This window comes from Oncorhynchus masou, chromosome 10 (assembly GCF_036934945.1).
Source record: "Oncorhynchus masou masou isolate Uvic2021 chromosome 10, UVic_Omas_1.1, whole genome shotgun sequence".
Lineage (NCBI taxonomy): Eukaryota > Metazoa > Chordata > Actinopteri > Salmoniformes > Salmonidae > Oncorhynchus > Oncorhynchus masou.
The window spans coordinates 29,910,421-29,934,041 of NC_088221.1; positions in this window are offsets into that span (position 1 = coordinate 29,910,421).

A 23,621-nucleotide genomic window follows, 5' to 3' on the forward strand; every position below is an offset into this window, starting at 1 on the left:
TGGACGTAATGCCAAATTGTCTAAAACAACATTGGAGGCAGATTATGGTCGAGAAATTAACATTCAATTCTCTGGCAAAAGCTTTGGTGGACATTCCTGCAGTCAGCATGCTAAATGCACACTCCCTCAAAACTTGAGATCTTTGGCATTGTATTGTGTGGCCTTTCATTATCCCCAGCAGAAGGTGCACCTGTGTAATGATCATGCTGTGTAACCATAACAAACCTGTCAGGTGGATGGATTATCTTGGCAAAGGATTTATGCTCAGTAACAGGGATGTAAACACATTTGTGCACAACATTTGAGAGAAATAAGCTTTTGGTGTGTATGGAACATTTCTGGGATCTTTTATTCCAGCTCATGAAACACGAAACCAACACTTTACATGTTGCGTTTATATTTTGGTTCAGTGTATATACTTTTTCTCACATGGTTGGGTTTGCGAGAATCTTTTTGCGTTCCAAAAAAGTTTGGGAACCCCTGCACTAACACAACACACACATACAAACACACAGTGAGATGCTCTCTATGCGTTACCTCGCACCTGTAATGAAGGGATTATGCAGACTAGGAGAAAACACTGCTGTAGTCACAAACACAGAGTCTCTCACACACACACACACACACACACAGTGGTGTGTAATGATGGTAGCTCTATCACAGTGCTGATGAAAAGAGTTGGTACATCACAGATAATTACACTAGCAGGCCTCAGCTATAGAAACCCCCAAAACAGTTTAGGGGCAGAGAAATAGGAAATAGTAGACAGTAATATGAAAGTGCAAGGTCACTCTACATTCTGCAGGACGAGAGTTGAATATGTGAAAGAGGGATCAGGAGAAGACCAGAATTCAATAGCACATTTGTGGTTCCTGTATGAAACAGAATGAGGTATACAGAGATCTGGATGAAGGACACCTCAGTAATAGAAAGCTACCGGAGTGCAGCTATATAAGAGAACTTGCCTCAGACCAGGGTCACAGCTTTGAGACGAACCAACCCCAAGGCCTAACAGACGTAGGGAAACACACACAGGGACTGGGGTCTGAGTAGTACTCGTAGTATTCGGTGGAGGGAATCAGAATGAGCCTGTGTAAATAGACCTCTCAGCACTATTGAAGGACACAGCTGAAGGAAGGGGAGGCTGGAGGATATAAAGAGAGGTGGAAGAGAGGAGATGGAGAGTAGGATGAAAACGATGGGAGTATAGAAGGACAGAGAAGGAGATGACAGTAGAGAGGTGGAGGATGGAATGAAGGAGATGAGAGGACAGTGAGAGAAGAGAGGGGAGAAAGATAGTAGTTTATAAAAACAAACATTACTGAGGCATGTTTGGTTGAATTCAGCCCTGCATCCAAACAACCTTTGTTTTGGCTTTAAGTTTCTAAACAAATTCTCCCCCGGCAGTGTGTTTGTGTGTGTTTGTGCGCTGTGCGTGTTTCCAGAATGGAGAGTTAGGCTTTATGCATTATTGATGTTCACACCATTAACACATTAGAGAAGCAGTAGAGCTCTGAGACCAGCCGGTATGGAGAGACACACACACACACACACAGTGATCTGCATATAGATGTCAGATTCAGACCCAGAACAGAGGAGTGTAGTTAGTGCTGTATTGACTGTCTGCTGTCTGAAAGAACCACACAGAACCTCACGCACAAAACACATCTATCAACCTGTGTGTGTGTCTGGCCCAACGCTCACGTAAAAAGCCCATCTATCAGGCTGTCCACCGCTCACTCCCTCGTCTGCGTAATGGCCCTGACCTTTTTACCATCAGTCTCTCTGCCCGGGTATAGGCGGACAGGCCTTGTGAGTGCTTGTGTGTGTCGAAGGTCCCAGCACCCACGGAGAGCTGAATCTCATTCCCCAGCCTGACAGATCGCTGCTGCTGAGAATGTAGGACACACACATGTTCACTTTGCCCTCACACTTGTGCTCTTACTTCATTCTCACCCGCTCTGGAGGTCCAGTTGGTGAGAGAGACATATGAAATGTATTCTCCCTGTAGAGTTCCATTCTATACTTTTAACACTATGGTTCTGCTTACAGGGTTAGAAATCTGACTGTTACATGTCCAACAAGATCTCATTTTCTTTAGTCTATTTTGGACTCGTAAATAACAGACAAAATGTGTTCTGGGAGGTTTCCTCGGTTCTTGTTGGACCAGGTGAATGTTTTTTGCACCTGAAAAGAAACAACTGGACAGTTATTGTGTTGTGGGAACATATATTTTGGGATGTCCCCACAATGTTCCCACCAGACTGTTCCCACAACCTAATGAGACATTCTGGGAACCTTTAAAAAAAACAGATGAAATGTGTTCTGGGAAAATTAATTATAGAATGTTTTATACATACATTCTATAATGATCAGCATGACAAGACAGTTTTTGTGTTATGAGAACATTTGCCGCGACTTAACGAATGTTCTGGGAACCTTCACAGAACCAATTTTGGTTTCCTGGGATGTGTGTGTGCTTGTGGTGCAGTGGAGCGTAGCAGGCAGCAGGCCATGGAGCCATTGACAGGAGGTGAAGGGGACATGTTTCCTCAGTCAGACCTGTCCTGCTGAGCCTCTGGGACGGTGCTTGTGTGCATGCCTGTGTGTGTATGTTACAGAGTAAAAGGTGATCCTCCAGTCTATTACGGTGATCTCAGATGAATGTGGTTAGATCAGGGTCTGTACTCTCACAGCTCTTTCTGTGGATCAGATTTAACCCAGTGAGCCAGCCAACCAAAGCCTTACAGTACCTGCAGGAGCAGAGGGGCTAGCACTGGTGTCTCTGTGTGCGTGCATGCGTATGTGTGTGTGTGTGTATGTGCGTGAGAGAGTATGTGAGCAGGTCTACTGCCCGAAGAGAGAGCAAAGAGGAGTGGGCTATCATCTGACCATAGCGAATGTAGATGATGTAAATCAGCTCGTTACTGTTGAAACAATCTAACGAGCTTTTACTTTTGATTGAAGTTTATTTTGCTGCTGACTTCTGCTTCTTAGTCCTACTAACACACATTGGAATTGAAGCCTTCCCTGTTCCTGACTGTGAGATGACACATGCAACTCAAAAGGGACCCACTTCAACACAACCTATGGGCGCCGGTAGCTTCTGCCTGCAGGACGACTGCAGTGTGTGTGCTCTTGTGGGGGAGGGGAATTTTCCAAGATTAAGAAATTTGACATTTGCTTGTTTAATGGGCAAATAAGTGAGAAAATAGACTAAAATATAAATGTATTATTGATAAAAACACCACCAATCTGAAAGAGCAGGTGCTCAGGCACCCTTAGACTGTTCTTTATCTCTGTGTGTGTGTGTGTGTGTGTGTGTGTGTGTGTGTGTGTGTGTGTGTGTGTGTGTGTGTGTGTGTGTGTGTGTGTGTGTGTGTGTGTGTGTGTGTGTGTGTGTGTGTGTGAGCCAGAGGATTTGGGCTTCTGTAAACAGCCACATCCTGGCATTTACAGAGAGCCAGAACAATGTCAACAGAGAAAATCCCTCTGTTTCTTCACCTTCCTCGGTCACTCATCCTATCACTCCATTCCATCTCCACATGTCCTCCACTCCCTCTGTATCTACACTCTTCTCCTTTCCCTCCCTTTCTTTCCTTTCATTCCAGCCCTCCATTATGGTCCTGTTGATTTCCCCCGCTGTTGTGTTGGCTCCACGCTATGGAGAGATGGAATAGATCTGCAGCACGAAGAAATTGAGACTTTAAGCTTGCGCATGTTATGCTGGCCAAAGAGAATTCTGTTCAGAGAATACATTCAGAGTCCAGAGAAGATCGGTATAATAGAGACACCGACAGAGGGAGCAGTGCAGAGGGAAGACGTGAGAGCCATACTGCAGGGAGGGAGAGAGCGAGAGAGAGAAAAAGTGGGAGCCATGCTGTAGAGAGAGAGAAAGAAAAGGTGGGAGCCATGCTGTAGAGAGAGAGAGAAAAGGTGGGAGCCATGCTGTAGAGAGAGAGAGAAAAGGTGGGAGCCATGCTGTAGAGAGAGAGAGAAAAGGTGGGAGCCATGCTGTAGAGAGAGAGAGAAAAGGTGGGATCCATGCTGTAGAGAGAGAGAGAGAAAAGGTGGGATCCATGCTGTAGAGAGAGAGAGAGAAAAAAAGAGAGAGAAGGGAGAGAGAAAATGAGAGCACAGTGTGGTGATTACGTGTGATCCATACTGCAGGGAGGGAGAGAGCGAGAGAGAGAAAAGGTGGGAGCCATGCTGTAGAGAGAGAGAGAGAAAAGGTGGGAGCCATGCTGTAGAGAGAGAGAGAAAAGGTGGGAGCCATGCTGTAGAGAGAGAGAGAAAAGGTGGGAGCCATGCTGTAGAGAGAGAGAGAAAAGGTGGGAGCCATGCTGTAGAGAGAGAGAAAAGGTGGGAGCCATGCTGTAGAGAGAGAGAGAAAAGGTGGGATCCATGCTGTAGAGAGAGAGAGAAAAGGTGGGAGCCATGCTGTAGAGAGAGAGAGAGAGAAAAGGTGGGATCCATGCTGTAGAGAGAGAGAGAGAAAAGGTGGGATCCATGCTGTAGAGAGAGAGAGAGAAAAGGTGGGATCCATGCTGTAGAGAGAGAGAGAGAAAAAAAGAGAGAGAAGGGAGAGAGAAAATGAGAGCACAGTGTGGTGATTACGTGAGATCCATACTGCAGGGAGGGAGAGAAAAGGTGGGAGCCATGCTGTAGAGAGAGAGAGAAAAGGTGGGATCCATGCTGTAGAGAGAGAGAGAAAAGGTGGGAGCCATGCTGTAGAGAGAGAGAGAGAGAGAGAAAAGGTGAAAGGTGGGAGCCATGCTGTAGAGAGAGAGAGAAAAGGTGGGAGCCATGCTGTAGAGAGAGAGAGAGAAAAGGTGGGAGCCATGCTGTAGAGAGAGAGAGAAAAGGTGGGAGCCATGCTGTAGAGAGAGAGAGAAAAGGTGGGAGCCATGCTGTAGAGAGAGAGAGAAAAGGTGGGAGCCATGCTGTAGAGAGAGAGAGAAAAGGTGGGAGCCATGCTGTAGAGAGAGAGAGAAAAGGTGGGATCCATGCTGTAGAGAGAGAGAGAAAAGGTGGGAGCCATGCTGTAGAGAGAGAGAGAAAAGGTGGGAGCCATGCTGTAGAGAGAGAGAGAAAAGGTGGGAGCCATGCTGTAGAGAGAGAGAAAGGTGGGAGCCATGCTGTAGAGAGAGAGAGAGAAAAGGTGGGATCCATGCTGTAGAGAGAGAGAGAGAAAAAAAGAGAGAGAAGGGAGAGAGAAAATGAGAGCACAGTGTGGTGATTACGAAGAGTAGTGCATTCATTACTCGGTTTTCATTGAGCTGCTGCACAAAGAGGAGAGACCTTCTGAGACAGTCTACACACACACACACACACACACATACCTGTCTCTACACACACACACAAACACCTGTCTCAACACACACACACAAACACGCACGCACACACACACACGTCTCTACACACACACACACACACGTCTCTACACACACACACACACACACCTGACTCTACACACACACCTGTCTCCACACACACACATACACGTCTCTACACACACACACACACACACACATACCTGTCTCTCACACACACACACACACACACACACACACACACACACACACACACACACACACATACCTGTCTCTACACACACACACACACAAACACACACATACCTGTCTCTACACACACACACACACACACACACACACACGTCTCTACACACACACATACCTGTCTCTACACACATACACACGTCTCTACACATACGTCTCTACACACACACACACGTCTCTACACACACATCTGTCTCTACACACACACTCATACACACACACACTCATACACACACACTCCTGTCTCTACACACACACACACACACACACACACACACACACACCTGTCTCTACACACACACACACACACACACACACACACCTGTCTCTACACACACACACACACACCTGACTCTACACACACACCTGTCTCCACACACACACATACACGTCTCTACACACACACACACACACACATACCTGTCTCTACACACACACACACACACACACACATACCTGTCTCTACACACACACACACAAACACACACATACCTGTCTCTACACACACACACACACACACACACACACACACACACACGTCTCTACACACACACATACCTGTCTCTACACACATACACACGTCTCTACACATACGTCTCTACACACACACACGTCTCTACACACACATCTGTCTCTACACACACACTCATACACACACACACACTCATACACACACACTCCTGTCTCTACACCCACACACACACGTCTCCTCACACACACACAAACACACACATACCTGTCTCTACACACACACACACACACACACGTCTCTACACACACACACACACACACTCCTGTATGTACACACACACACACATACTCCTGTCTCTACACACACACACACACACACACACACACACACACACACACACACACACACACACACACACACTCCTGTCTCTACACACACACACACATACCTGTCTCTACACACACACACACAAACACACACATACCTGTCTCTACACACACACACACACACACGTCTCTACACACACACATACCTGTCTCTACACACATACACACGTCTACACATACGTCTCTACACACACACACACGTCTCTACACACACACACACGTCTCTACACACACATCTGTCCCTACACACACACTCATACACACACACACTCATACACACACACTCCTGTCTCTACACACACACACACACACACACACACACACACACACACACACACACACACCTGTCTCTACACACACACACACACTCCTGTATCTACACACACACACACACATACACACTCCTGTCTCTACACACACACACACACGTCTCTACACACACACACAAACACACACATACCTGTCTCTACACACACACACACACACACACACACACACGTCTCTACACACACACACACACACTCCTGTATGTACACACACACACACACACATACTCCTGTCTCTACACACACACACACGTCTCTATACACACACACACACACACACACTCCTGTCTCTACACACACACACACACACACACACACACACACTCCTGTCTCTACACACACACACACACACACACACACCCCTGTCTCTACACGCACACACACACACACACACACTCCTGTCTCTACACACACACACTCCTGTCTCTACACACACACACTCCTGTCTCTACACACACACCCACACACTCCTGACTCTACACACACACATACACACTCCTGTCTCTACACACACACACACACTCCTGTCTCTATACACACACACACACACACACTCCTGTCTCTACACACACACACGCACACTCCTGTCTCTACACACACACACACACACACACACACACACACACACACACTCCTGTCTCTCTGATTACGAAGGATAGTGCATTCATTACTCTGTTTTCATTGAGCTGCTGCACAAAGAGAGGAGAGACCTTCTGAGACAGTCTACACACACACACACACACATACACACTCCTGTCTCTACACACACACACACACACACACACACACACACACTCCTGTATCTACACACATACACATACACACTCCTGTCTCTACACACACACACGTCCCTACACACACACACACACACACACACACACACTCCTGTATCTACACGCACACACACACACGTCTCTACACACACGTCTCTACACACACACACACACACACACACTCCTGTATCTACAGACACACTCCTGTCTCTACACACACACACGTCTACACACACACACACACACACTCCTGTCTCTACACACACACACACACACAAACATACACACTCCTGTCTCTACACACACACACACACACACACACACACACACACACACACACACACACACACACTCCTGTCTCTACACACAGACACACACTCCTGTCTCTACACACACACACACACACACTCCTGTCTCTACACACACACACACACACACTCCTGTCTCTACACACACACACACACATACACACTCCTGTCTCTACACACACACACACACACATACACACTCCTGTCTCTACACACACACACACACACATACACACTCCTGTCTCTCTGATTACGAAAGATAGTGCATTCATTACTCTGTTTTCATTGAGCTGCTGCACAAAGAGAGGAGAGACCTTCTGAGACAGTCTACACACACACACACACACACACACACACACACATTCATGTGGAAGGTAAAGCTGGCTAAACGGAGCAGGATGGTTCCAGAGGGAAACTCTGAAATACACTTCCTCTCATCACATAAACGTTCCCTCTCCTTCCCCCCCTCTCTTTCTCCCTCATCCTGTCACAAAGCCAATGTCCCAGTTGCTGTGTTCTCTCTCAATTCTTAACTCTAAACCAGGAATTGACCTCGGGCAGTAAACACTACTCAAATATGGTTTATTCAACCTCCCACAGAACCAGATGACTCTGTTTATGTGTTGATATTTAGTGTTCCGTTCTCGGCTCACTCTCACGATATGGTCACTTGTGGGGATTGTGTGTGAATTGAAAACACAATCATATTGTGTGCCTTTAGTTTGCATGTGATCTGGCCTAGTGGGACTGAGCAGGGATATTATGTTGAGGAAATTGCTTTTTCACTGGCTGTTCAAATGAGAGAGCTAAATCACAACTTATTGAAGAGGGAGCTTGGACGTGTGTTTATGTTTGGAATATCATCATAAACATGTTCCTAGTTTCTCTCTCTGGTGTTCTGCGTACAGTAAGCTTGTGGGAAGCTGTTCCAGTGTATGCTGTGTATTCTACACTTAGAGCTACTGATCTAAACTAGTGTCGTACATCAGTTTGGATTGTAGTTTTATAATCACACGAGAACCTGTGGACCAACTGGCTATGACCATATCTATATATACTGAATTAAAATTGCACAGGGGAGCCAGGCCCAGCCAATCAGACTTGAGTTTTTCACTACAAAAGGGCTTTATTACCAGCACCCCCCCTCTTCATCAGACCTTCATCAGACCTCATCACATCTTTATCACAAACAAAAAGGTGTAATGGGTTCGCGCTCACACCTTGTTGTCTGTCAGAATTTACAGCTTCTGGGAGAACGCAATGGTTCTCCCTTGATTAGTTATCACACCCTCACTCTCTTCTCTGGCTGATTTGGTCAATCAGACAGACCGACAGGGAGGGAGGGAATGTGTGCGTTACAGGGCTGGCAGTGGCAGCTTGCTGCCTGGCTGGGTGATTGTCCATCAGAGATCCTGTCTGGATTATAAATCCAATCAGAACACAGTGATTGCTGCAGCCGGATGGTGATTGGGTCACAACCCACCAACGCTGCCACACTACCTCCAGGAAAACAGAGCGGGAGGGAGAGGGACGGAGAGAAAGAGTTGAGGGAGAGAAATAGATGAGGGCAAGTTAGAGATAGAGGAAGGGAAAGAGAGAGAGAACCAGGAAGAGATAAAGATGTATTCACTGTTCTCATGCTGTCTGTAGAATGTGATTTAGCTCAGTCAGACACTCACTCAGAGACATATCTACTTTGAGGAACAATGTTCTTGGGATAGAACAGTCTGGTTTGTGATAGAGTAGTTTTGATAGAATGTCTACTCATCACAGAGTTTGTGTGAGCCACTTTCCCTATCCTGGTCCAGGTTTCATCTCACTTCATTCATTCTGAACTTCATAGAACAACCATTCACCAGAAATCAGTTCTGAGATTATGATTAGTTGTTTTCGGTTCAAGCTACAGATTCATGCTGTAGAGTGCCTGGCTGTGTTTGTGCAACCGTGAGTTACCAGCTTGTTGTTTAGTATGTGTGTGAGGAACATAGTTGGCAGGTTTGCTCTCTACGGGCAGTTTGAAAGGGCAAAGGGCCTGGGCAATGTGGGCATGAGCATCTGGTACTCGTACCCCTCTGCAACCCTCTCTAACGCTGTTGGTGCCCCTGCCCCTCTGCAACCCTCTCTAACACTGTTGGTGCCCCTGCCCCTCTGCAACCCTCTCTAACACTGTTGGTGCCCCTGCCCCTCTGCAACCCTCTCTAACACTGTTGGTACTCATGCCCCTCTGCAACCCTCTCTAACACTGTTGGTGCCCCTGCCCCTCTGCAACCCTCTCTAACACTGTTGGTACTCATGCCCCTCTGCAACCCTCTCTAACCCTGTTGGTGCCCCTGCCCCTCTGCAACCCCCTCTAACACTGTTGGTACTCCTGCCCCTCTGCAACCCTCTCTAACACTGTTGGTGCCCCTGCCCCTCTGCAACCCTCTCTAACACTGTTGGTGCCCCTGCCCCTCTGCAACCCTCTCTAACACTGTTGGTACTCCTGCCCCTCTGCAACCCCCTCTAACACTGTTGGTACTCCTGCCCCTCTGCAACCCTCTCTAACACTGTTGGTGCCCCTGCCCCTCTGCAACCCTCTCTAACCCTGTTGGTGCCCCTGCCCCTCTGCAACCCTCTCTAACACTGTTGGTGCCCCTGCCCCTCTGCAACCCCCTCTAACACTGTTGGTGCCCCTGCCCCTCTGCAACCCTCTCTAACACTGTTGGTACTCCTGCCCCTCTGCAACCCTCTCTAACCCTGTTGGTGCCCCTGCCCCTCTGCAACCCTCTCTAACCCTGTTGGTACTCCTGCCCCTCTGCAACCCTCTCTAACCCTGTTGGTGCCCCTGCCCCTCTGCAACCCTCTCTAACCCTGTTGGTACTCCTGCCCCTCTGCAACCCCCTCTAACACTGTTGGTACTCCTGCCCCTCTGCAACCCTCTCTAACACTGTTGGTACTCCTGCCCCTCTGCAACCTTCTCTAACACTGTTGGTACTCCTGCCCCTCTGCAACCCTCTCTAACACTGTTGGTACTCCTGCCCCTCTGCAACCTTCTCTAACACTGTTGGTACTCCTGCCCCTCTGCAACCCTCTCTAACACTGTTGGTACTCCTGCCCCTCTGCAACCCTCTCTAACACTGTTGGTACTCCTGCCCCTCTGCAACCCTCTCTAACCCTGTTGGTGCCCCTGCCCCTCTGCAACCCTCTCTAACACTGTTGGTACTCATGCCCCTCTGCAACCTTCTCTAACACTGTTGGTACTCATGCCCCTCTGCAACCCTCTCTAACCCTGTTGGTACTCCTGCCCCTCTGCAACCCTCTCTAACACTGTTGGTACTCATGCCCCTCTGCAACCTTCTCTAACACTGTTGGTACTCATGCCCCTCTGCAACCCTCTCTAACCCTGTTGGTACTCCTGCCCCTCTGCAACCCTCTCTAACACTGTTGGTACTCATGCCCCTCTGCAACCCTCTCTAACACTGTTGGTACTCATGCCCCTCTGCAACCCTCTCTAACCCTGTTGGTACTCATGCCCCTCTGCAACCCTCTCTAACCCTGTTGGTACTCATGCCCCTCTGCAACCCTCTCTAACACTGTTGGTACTCATGCCCCTCTGCAACCCTCTCTAACCCTGTTGGTACTCATGCCCCTCTGCAACCCTCTCTAACCCTGTTGGTACTCATGCCCCTCTGCAACCCTCTCTAACCCTGTTGGTACTCATGCCCCTCTGCAACCCTCTCTAACCCTGTTGGTACTCCTGCCCCTCTGCAACCCTCTCTAACCCTGTTGGTACTCCTGCCCCTCTGCAACCCTCTCTAACCCTGTTGGTACTCATGCCCCTCTGCAACCCTCTCTAACCCTGTTGGTACTCATGCCCCTCTGCAACCCTCTCTAACCCTGTTGGTACTCCTGCCCCTCTGCAACCCTCTCTAACCCTGTTGGTACTCCTGCCCCTCTGCAACCGGGGGAGCAGCAGTGAGGTAGGGGTCCTATGGGTGAGAAGAGGGCTGAGAGGAGCAGCAGTGAGGTAGGGGTCCTATGGGTGAGAAGAGGGCTGAGAGGAGCAGCAGTGAGGTAGGGGTCCTATGGGTGAGAAGAGGGCTGAGAGGAGCAGCAGTGAGGTAGGGGTCCTATGGGTGAGAAGAGGGCTGAGAGGAGCAGCAGTGAGGTAGGGGTCCTATGGGTGAGAAGAGGGCTGAGAGGAGCAGCAGTGAGGTAGGGGTCCTATGGGTGAGAAGAGGGCTGAGAGGAGCAGCAGTGAGGTAGGGGTCCTATGGGTGAGAAGAGGGCTGAGAGGAGCAGCAGTGAGGTAGGGGTCCTATGGGTGAGAAGAGGGCTGAGAGGAGCAGCAGTGAGGTAGGGGTCCTATGGGTGAGAAGAGGGCTGAGAGGAGCAGCAGTGAGGTAGGGGTCCTATGGGTGAGAAGAGGGCTGAGAGGAGCAGCAGTGAGGTAGGGGTCCTATGGGTGAGAAGAGGGCTGAGAGGAGCAGCAGTGAGGTAGGGGTCCTATGGGTGAGAAGAGGGCTGAGAGGAGCAGCAGTGAGGTAGGGGTCCTATGGGTGAGAAGAGGGCTGAGAGGAGCAGCAGTGAGGTAGGGGTCCTATGGGTGAGAAGAGGGCTGAGAGGAGCAGCAGTGAGGTAGGGGTCCTATGGGTGAGAAGAGGGCTGAGAGGAGCAGCAGTGAGGTAGGGGTCCTATGGGTGAGAAGAGGGCTGAGAGGAGCAGCAGTGAGGTAGGGGTCCTATGGGTGAGAAGAGGGCTGAGAGGAGCAGCAGTGAGGTAGGGGTCCTATGGGTGAGAGGAGCAGCTGGACTGGGGAAGCGGAGGTCAGATGTTGCAGTGCTCCTGTGGACCTGTGTGTTTATCTGTATGCAGAGTACAGCAGCGACTGTTTACCTGCACTACATTAACATGGACCTCAGCAGCCTGAGGTAGACCTAATGGCCTGGGGACAAAGTCACACAGCTAATAGAAATGAGAGAGAGAGATCGCTACTATGGTGATGAGTGGATGTTTGTACAATACTGTACTATGTGAAATCCCTCTGGAGGACTGCATCACTTTTAACAATTATCCAGTACCTTTCTCTGCTCTCTCCTTCACACGATCCTAGTAACAGCTCTGTAGTTAACTCTTCTGCTGTATGTCTTCTGCAGTAGAATCAGTGGTAATAATAGATAGTCTTCAATAACCCTCTTCTATGTGTGTGCTGAGCAGGTGGGAGTGAGACAGAGACCGAGAGAGAGAGCTATTAGTGGTTTGTAGTGTTTGACATGATTAATGCCCAGGTCTTTATCTAAACTCTCTCCCCTGCAGAGCTCATTTCCCCACACCTACCTAACGACGGGACTATTTTAGGCCAAGCCTCATTAATACCCAGTGATTAGATTCATTGTTCCGGAATTCTGATGGATGTCTCGCGGTTTAAAAAGTTTTTCTTTTTTAAGAGTGGAAGGATTGTCTTCTTTGAATTGTTTCTTTGAAAGTAACGCGTCAGTTAATCAATATCCTAGACATTTCTCTACTGTGTCTTCAACTACTTCATGTACGTTTGTGCTAGAGATTTTATAAGCCAGATTCATGTCATACTGAGTGGCAGTGCGGTCCAGCTATCTAGCTATTTATACTGTTGAAACTGTAGAGTTGAAGGGAGCGCCTTGTTTTTCAGTTGTTAAAAGACCTGCTATTTATACTGATGCTTCTCTTCCTTCACTTCTCTTCTGTTGTTCAGCTAAACACCTGAGAGAGGAGAGGAGAGGAGAGGAGAGGAGAGGAGAGGAGAGGAGAGGAGAGGAGAGGAGAGGAGTTCTGGGCACAAGGCAGGGGTTTTTCCCTTTCTTCTCTCTTTCATTCCTCTAGATGAGGAATCCTGTTGTGAATAACATAGCTATTTCCTAATCAACACGATTTGTCTTTTGATTCAATATGTAGCAGCTGACAGAATCACACCATAATTCACCTCGTCACACAGTGTTAGGCTTTCTAGCTCCCTATTGCAGCACCTGGTCAGTTTATGCAGGTATGTTCTCTAATAAAGCTCTAAAGCAGCAGTGGGATGGAGGATGGACATTTATCAGCAGAGTGGTATTTCTATTCTTCTCATTAATTACTGAAGAGAAAGAGAGGAGGATGCTGAAAGACACGAGAGGAAGAGGTAAAGGAATATTGATTGTAGCAGGGCCGGTTCAGAGCTGGTATAACTGTTCCTTCATACAGATCATTGGCTTTCCAGATTACTATTAAAGTGAAACAAGGGGGTCGGGATGTCACTACGACCCTATTAAAGACACACACACACACACACACAGAGAGTCAGGAGCAATAGGCCAGGCCATGCTCCACCTTAACTATTACTCAGAAGAACAGAATAGTTGTCACCTGGCCTCCTGCCCTTTCTACTTCCCTTTTCTCCCTCCCGCCTTTCCTCTCTCCCTCCCTCCATTGTTCCCTTTGTAGAGTGAATGATGTTGTTAATGACCTGTTAACTGTGGCATGCTGTCTCTCTGGGCTCAGCAGAAACACATGATAGATGAACTGGAGCTGGCATCTCCTGGGATAAACATGACTATAAAGTCTCCATACTGTTACAGTCTACAGACACTTTACTGTTACAGTCTACAGACACTTTACTGTTACAGTCTACAGTCTCCCAACTCTTACAGTCTATAGACACTTTACTGTTACAGTCTATAGACACTTTACTGTTACAGTCTATAGACACTTTACTGTTACAGTCTACAGACACTTTACTGTTACAGTCTACAGACACTTTACTGTTAGTCTACAGACACTTTACTGTTACAGTCTACAGACACTTTACTGTTACAGTCTACAGACACTTTACACTGAGAGAAGACTTTTACTGTTTGTCTAAACAGACTTTACTCTTACACTCTTCAGTCTCCCAACTGTTAGACTACTGAGATTGTACTGTTATAGTCTACAGACACTTTTCAGTTACAGTCTACAGACTAGAGGTCGACCGATTATGATTTTCCAACGCAGATACCGATTATTGGAGGACCAAAAAAGCCAGTACCGATTAATCGGCCAATTTAAAAAAAAAAAAATTTTTTTTTAAATAAAACAAATTTGTAATAATGACAATTACAACAATACTGAATTAACACTTATTTTAACTTAATATAAAACATCAATAAAGTCAATTTAGCCTCAAGTAGATAATGAAACATGTTCAAATTGGTTTAAATAATGCAAAATCAAAGTGTTGGAGAAGAAGGTAAAAGTGCAATATGTGCCATGTAAGAAAGCTAACGTTTCAGTTCCTTGCTCAGAACATGAGAACATATGAAAGCTGGTGGTTCCTTTTAACATGAGTCTTCAATATTCCCAGGTAAGAAGTTTTAGGTTGCAGTTATTATAGGACTATTTCTCTCTATACCATTTGTATTTCATTAACCTTTGACTATTGGATGTTCTTATAGGCACTTTAGTATTGCCAGTGTAACAGTACAGCTTCCGTCCCTCTCCTCGCTCACAACGACAACAGCCACCACATCAAAGCATTACCCATGCAGAGCAAGGGAAACAACCACCCCAAGGCTCAGAGCGAGTGAAGTTTGAAACGCTATTAGCGTGCGCTAACTAGCCAGCCATTTCAATTCGGTCACACCAGCCTCATCTCGGGAGTTGATAAGTTTGAAATCATAAACAGCACAATGCTTGACGCACAACGAAGAGCTGCTGGCAAAACGCAGGAAAGTGTTGTTTGAATGAATGTTTACTCGCCTGCTTCTGCCTACCACCGCTCAGTCAGATACTTAGATACTTGTATGCTTGTATGCTCAGTCAGATTATATGCAACACAGGACATGCTAGATAATATCTATTAATATCATCAACCATGTGTAGTTAACTAGTGATTATGATTGATTGTTTTTTATAAGTTAAGTTTAATGCTAGCTAGCAACTTACCTTGGCTTTCTGCATTCGCGTAACAGGCAGTCTCCTTGTGGAGTGCAACGAGAGAGAGGCAGATGGTTATTGCGTTGGACTAGTTAACTGTAAGGTGCAAGATTGGACCCCCCGAGCTGATAAGGTGAAAATCTGTCTTTCTGCCCCTGAACGAGGCAGTTAACCCACCGTTTCTAGGCCGTCATTGAAAATAAGAATGTGTTCTTAACTGACTTGCCTGGTTAAATAAAGATTAAATAAAGGTGTAAAAAAAAAAAAACGTTGCAAATTGGCGCCCAAAAATACCGATTTCCGATTGTTATGAAAACTTGAAATCGGCCATTCCGATTAATCGGTCAACCTCTACTACAGACACTTTACAGTCTACAGACACTTTATAGTCTACAGACACTTTACTGTTACAGTCTATAAACACTTTACAGTTACAGTCTGCAGACACTTTACAGTTAGTCTACAGACAATTTACTGTTACAGTCTGCAGACACTTTACTGTTACTGTCTACAGAGATTTTACTGTTACTGTCTACAGACAATTTACTGTTACAGTCTGCAGACACTTTACTGTTACTGTCTACAGACACTTTACTGTTACTGTCTACAGACACTTTACTGTTACTGTCTACAGACACTTTACTGTTACTGTCTACAGACACTTTACTGTTACTGTCTACAGACACTTTACTGTTACAGTCTACAGACACTTTACTGTTACAGTCTACAGACACTTTACTGTTACTGTCTACAGAGACTTTACTGTTAATCTAGATACACTTTACTGTTACTGTCTACAGACACTTTACTGTTACCGTCTATAGACACTTTACTGTTACACAGTGTGTTGGACATGTGTTTAGTGGGTAGTCTGTCTACAGACTACCCACTATGCAGTGGTGTTGAGCTCAGTTGTCAATGAGGTCAGAGGCTCCCGAGATGCCAGGTCAGGTTTGGTTGGGTTTATAAGACTGTGGTGGGAGGTGATCTTGCCTAAGGGAGACTCACACACTAACACACCACACACTCTCAGAACGGTCTTAATGATAACTTAAGGTCCCACTTGGAACTTACATCCTGTATGAATAAAGGTCATTTACTCTCTCAGCTCCCCAGAGCAACTCAGAACGCATCATAAACAAATAGAAGTGAAGGAAGAGATCAGAGATTGGTGTGTGTGTGTCCTCCAAAAGGTGATCTCTCTCATATTCCTTCCTGAGTAGAATCTAAAACATCATCATGGCAGGGTAGCAACAAAACAATCAGACATTTTGACATGTCCTTGTCTACTAGTTATTGTGTTTCTCAAACATGTTTTCATAAACCACATTAGTCTTCTTTTTTCTTTCTTTCTTTCTTTCTTTCTTTCTTTCTTTCTTTCTCCCTCTTCTCCCTCCCTTAGTAACCTAGCATTCTCATATCGTTTAAGCGTGTTAAAGCATCAATATAGAAGCCATTGATTTTCTAAACTGTTAATGGAGGCCTTGGGGCCAGGCAAGCTCATTAAAACCATACAGATGTCAAGCTGCTGTAATGAGACTACATTAGTTTACTGGGAGCTTAACTACACTAGACTGGAAAATCCATCCGTCGCTTCCATTCTAATTGACCGATAATTATAATGGGTTTCCAGCCCTCCTCCTCAGAGAGAGATGTACTGTGCACTGGGGGTTTTGATATAAATGCTATAGGGTATAATCCTTAGAAGGAATGCTATGAGAGAAATGCTTCTCACTTCACTTCCACCGTCATTTCAAGCCCTGTTCAGAGTTGCATTGCGCATGAATTTCAATAAGAAAATTCAATAAGCACAATTTTACCTCATCCCCCTAACAGAAGTTTTGAGATATGAATATGTATTTTGGCTGTTTCTGGTGTAAATTACAATGAATATTCTGGCTAATATTATACAGTTTGCACTCATAAATATGTAAGATCTTAATTTGAGCCAGTTTGTTACAGCAGGAAAATAATCCTCCAGCAACAAGAAATTTGAATTTTTGTGGGTAAAATGAATCTACATTTTTGTAGGGGAAAATCAAGTCTGAAAAGTGGAAATAAAAAAACTTCAGAAGCCTTTTTAAACCTCAAATACACTACATGTTGTACAGTTCCTGTTGCAGGAAAGTTCTCCTGCAACACGGTGATCAAATTAAGATCCTACATCTGTATTGAGAGCTGAAGGTGAGAGTTTGTTTTTTTCCGGGTTGTTTTCTACAGTGTATCTGCCAACTCTCTACTGGGCACCGTACCCTGCCATGAGTATACCAGTGTGTCTCAGCTTAACTCTCCTAAACCAAAGTTGTGTGTGTTACATGTTGCTCTGCAACAGTAGGAGTGGGATTGTAATCATGCAGGCTGGGGAGATTGTATTTATGCAGTTGTTATTGTTCCCTATCAGAGGCCAATATGCTAGCAGCAGATGCTGGCCCCCTAACTGAGCTAGATGCTACAGCAGTTACACTCGGCGCAGTATCTGTGTGTGGACTAGTGTTGTCACCTTACCAACATTTTACTAACGACACAATACCAGGCCAAGTATCACGATACCAAGGGTGGAAAATTCAGTGGCCTAGCTTCCTGTTCACCCTGTCTCTCAGACGCTTGTTCCCATTTTGTAAACATTATGCTCATAAACTACACAAAAAAACTGTCACTGATAGTCATACTTCTACTCAATACAACACATATTCAATTTAACTGCACACTGTTCGCTGTATAATAGAATGTCTGATTTGCTCATATTTGCAAAGGCCTGTGATTTGGCTGGAGGAATGGGAGGAAGGAGTGGACATGCATAATGATCTGCATGTCATTGTGTCAGTTAGGGGAAAACACTGCATGAAACCTTTTCTAATCTTCAGACACAGAATGTAAAGAGCAACAGAAAGTGAAAGACACTGAACAAAAATAAAGAGCATTTGGAATGTATTCAGACCCATCGACTTTTACCACGTTGTTACATTACAGCCTTATTCAAAAATGGATTCAATCCTTTTCCCCCTCATCAATCTACACACTACTCTGTAATGACAAAGCAAAAGCAAATACATAAGTATTCAGACCCTTTACTCAGTACTTTGTTGAAGCACCTTTGGCAGCAATTACAACCTTGAGTCCTCTTGGGTATGACAGTACAAGCTTGGCACATCCTGTATTTGGAGAGTTTCTCCCATTCTTATCTGCAGATCCTCTCAAGCTCTGTCAGTTTGGATGGGGAGTGTTGCTGCACAGCTATATTCAGGTCTCTACAGAGGTATTCGATCGGGTTCAAGTCCGGGCTTTGGCTGGGCCACTCAAGGACATTCAGAGACTTGTCCCGAAGCCACTCCTGCGTTATCTTGGCTGTGTGCTTAGGGTCGTTGTCCTGTTGGAAGGTGAACCTTCAGCGTTTTGGTGCTGGTTTTCATCAAGGATCTCTCTGTATTTTGGTCCGTTCAGCTTTCCCTCGATCCTGACTAGTCTCCCATTCCCTACCTCTGAAAAACATTGCCACAGCATGATGCTGCCACCACCATGCTTCACCGTAGAGATGGTGTCAGGTTTCCTCCAGACGTGACTCTTGGCATTCAGGCCTAAGAGTTCAATTTTGGTTTCATCAGACCAGAGAATCTTGTTTCTCATGGTCTGAGAGTCCTTTAGGTGCCTTTTGGCAAACTCCAAGCTGGCCTTCCGTCTGCCCACTCTACCATAAAGCCCTGATTGGTGGAGTTCTGCAGAGATGGTTGTCCTTCTGGAAGGTTCTCCCATCTGTACAGAAGAACTCTGGAGCTCTGTCAGATTGACAATCGGGTTCTTGGTCATCTCCCTGACCATGACCCTTCTCCCCCAATTGCTCAGTTTGGCATTTTGAAGGCCACTGTGTTCTTGTGGAGCTTCAATGCTGTAGAAATTTCTCATTACCCTTCCCCAGATCTGTGCCTCGACACAATTATTTTTCGGACCTCTACAGACAATTCCTTTGACCTCATGGCTTGGTTTTTGCTCTGACATGCACTGTCAACTGTGGGACCTTATATAGACAGGTTTGTGCCTTTCCACATCATGTCCAATCAATTGAATCTACCACAGGTGGACTCCAATCAAGTTGTAGAAACATCTCAATGATGATCAATGGGGATAGGATGCACCTGAGCTCAATTTCGAATGTCATAGCAAAGAGTCTGAATACTTATACTGAATACTTATTTAAAGGTATTTCTGTTTTTATTTATAAATAATTGTGTTAATAATTTCTAAAAACCTGTTTTCACTTTGTCATTATGGGGTGTTGTGTGTAGAGTGATCAGGGGAAAAATGGTTTAATACATTTTAGAATTAGACTGTAATGTAACAAAATGTGGAAAAAGTCAAGTGGTCTGAATACGTCGATTGAGAACAACCCAAACATGCTCAATGGGTGACATGTTTGGTGAGTATGCAGGCCATGGAAGATCTAGTACATTTTCAGCTTCCAGGAATTGTGTACAAATCCTTACGACATGGTCGCTGTACATTATCATGCTGAAACTTGAGGTGATGGAGGCAGATGAATTGCAGGACAATGGGCCTCAGGATCTCGTCATGGTATCTCTGTGCATTCAAATTGCCATCGATAAAATGCAATTGTGTTCATTGTCCATGGTTTATGCCGGCCCATACCATAACCCCACAGCTACCATAGGGCACTCTGTTCACAATGTTGACATCAGCAAACCGCTTGTTCACACGATGCCATACACACTGTCTGCCATATACCCTGTACAGTTGAAACTGGGATTCATCCAGCGTGCCAGTGTCCATGGAAAGTGAGCATTTGTCCACTGAAGTCTGTTACAAAGCCGACCTCAGTCAGGCCAAGACCCTGGTGAAGACGATGAGCATGCAGATGAGCTTCCCAGAGACGTTTTCTGACAGTTTGTGCAGAAAGTCTTCATTTGTACAAACCCACAGTTCCATCAGCTGCCCTGGTGGCTGGTCTGACAATCCTGCAGGTGAAGAAGCCAGATGTGGTGGTCCTGGGCTGATGTGGTTACACTTGGTCTGAGGTTGTGAGGCCGGTTAGACGTACTGCCAAATTCTCTAAAATGACGTTGGAGGGGGGCTATGGTAGAAAAATCTACATTCAATTCTCTGGCAACAGCTCTGGTGGACATACCTGCAGTCAGTATGCCAATTGCTCCCTCAAAACTTGAGACGTCTGTAGCATTGTGTTGTGCGACGAAACTGCACATTTTTATGGTGGCCTTTGATTGTCCCCAGCACAAGGTGCATTTATTCAGATTCTTGATATTCCACACCTGTTTATCTTGGCAAAGGATAAATGCTCAGTAACAGGGATGTAAACACATTTGTGCACAACATTTCAGGGAAATAAGCTTTTTGTGTGTATGGAACATTTCTGGGGTCTTTTATTCCAGCTCATGAAACATGAAACCAACACTTTACATGTTGCGTTTATATTGTTGTTCATATAGTTATGTCTATATGAATCCTACCTTTGAAGCACGTCTCATGAGTAGCAGACCCTTTTCCTGTGCCATTCAAATGTGCCTAAACCAAATGTCAAGTTACCAGGTTGTTAGCTAGCTAGGTAACATGATTGAACAATGTTGTTTGTTATCAAACCAATAATTAGCCAGCTGGGATTAGTTCAAATCGGCCCATGACTTGGTTTGTGAAATTCTATCAAATACACTCCAAATCGCGCAGGAAGAAAAAAAAGGTAGCTCCAGTTATAGGAGTGATATTTTTTATCCGTTTGAGACAAGCCCTTGTCTTGGCTGTAAAGCTGCAAGTATCCCTGCATTTTTCCTCTTTGCCACTGCTGCATGACAGTGAACTTGCAAACAAACGCCTCAGACTGGCCTGTGCACTTTGTTATATCTGGGATGAACTGATATACAATGTATCAACTTGGCTCACTCTGTGCACTGCTCCAATGTAACAACAGAAGACTGATCAGGGTCTCCATCCTCGCTCGCAATCAAGGCTAAATTCTATTTAACAACTGACAAAGGAATAGATGTGCATGAGGAGCGGATGGAGAGAAGCAGGTAAGTGAGGGCTAGTATCGGATACGGTTGGCTGATTTACAGCTGCCACCTGATATGTGCTTAGTTAAATAAAGGTGAAATAAAAATACATAAATTAAAGTGAAGTGGATATTATTGGACCGGTTCAATAAAAATGTACTGAACTTGTAAACATTTTATAAAAGGCGCGGTACGGTATACCGTGCAACACTAGTGTGGACAGGGTCATCTGCTCACTTAGATGTTATTTATCTACAGGTTTGTGGGTGATAACACCCCATTGAGATGAATGGGGTATTTCCAGGGACAAAAATAACAACATACACACACAAGTACAAACGCACACATAACACAACATTAATGATGTGACATGTAGCCTACTATGGAAAGTAATGTGTAGCCTAATAAGTTGTCAGCTTTGTGTATGTGTTTCTGTCGATGTTATGATAATTAGTTTGTGTGTGTGTGTGAGAAAATGAAGTGACCTTTCAGCTGACTCATTATGCAAAATAAATCAGCTAATTTCAATCAGCCATGATATTATGTTGTTGTTCAATTTTAGCTTTACATTTGGGAAGCCTTACTAGCCTGAAAGGATATTATGTTCTTCATTTGGGAAGCCTTACTAGCCTGAACGGCTATTATGTTCTTCATTATTAACAACAAACCAAGCATTGAAATAGATCAGGAGGCAGAATTAGTTGAAGCTCACAGCACTAAACTGCCTGCTGGAAATGCAGCCTCGACACGAAGGTGATATGACTGTAGGAAACATCCATCAGTCCAGTTACTGATGGAGCTGAAATAAACAGAGGAGTTTTAATCATCACACTGTGGGTACGGGTTAGTTCACCTTTGAGAAGAGTTTGTAATTCTCATAATAGTGTTTCTTGTCCTGTTTTCCTTTACTGATATTTACTTGTCATTTTTCAGGCCCACATTCCTGTATTGAGTCATTTTGTGCCTCATGGTAATGTAAGACAAATGTGGGTGATAGCATGCTATTAAGGCCTACCTGACACCACTTGTTTATAAATGGGGATAGTATATTCCACTGGCTTCCCGCCACATAGGGTATCTAAATCAGTTTGTTTCCGCTTTTGGGATGAGGAGGGGACAAAGTGTGTATGGTATTCTATGTCAAGTCAGGGCTGACTAAAGCCACTTAAAGTGTCTTTCTTCTAATGATTGATGATTACTCTCTTCTCCTTTTCTCCAATAAATCATGCACCTATTTGAAATCTTCTTGCCGTCATAACCGACCCCCGACCTTGGCCGTTACACAGTACAGTTTGACATCACTAAAAAGAAAGTGTTCACCATCTATTTTGAAAGGTTTTAATAACACCGGTATTCATGTAGATAAATCTTAGCGAACTGTTTACCATGTTGAGTTAATAGGATATTAATTAGTGAGAGGCTGATACCACCTGCCGGTGGCTGTAGTCAAGCCCTGGGACAATATTTACTCAGCACTAATGTAATCAACACACGACTAATGTGATTTATATCAACACAGCTAACTAACCGAATCTCCCAGGTAGACCTGTTGTCACTGGAGGATCCACAGACGCTAGTATGACCGTAAAACCCCTAATATTTGATATTAAGATAATTGGATGCTCCAGGCTTATCTCTAGGAAAGCAAAGCCTTTCCTGTGAAATGATGAAGCATATAATCAGAAGCTGGTGTCAGCCTTCCATCACTACTCAGATTAAATGGAAAGATGGCACCAACAGAAAGGGCTGCCTCGCTTCTAGTTCTTAGGAAACTTTGCAGTATTTTGTTTTTTTATGTAGTATTCCTTACATCGTTTTAACCCAGAATTATTTGGGGACGTACAGTATATTTATATAT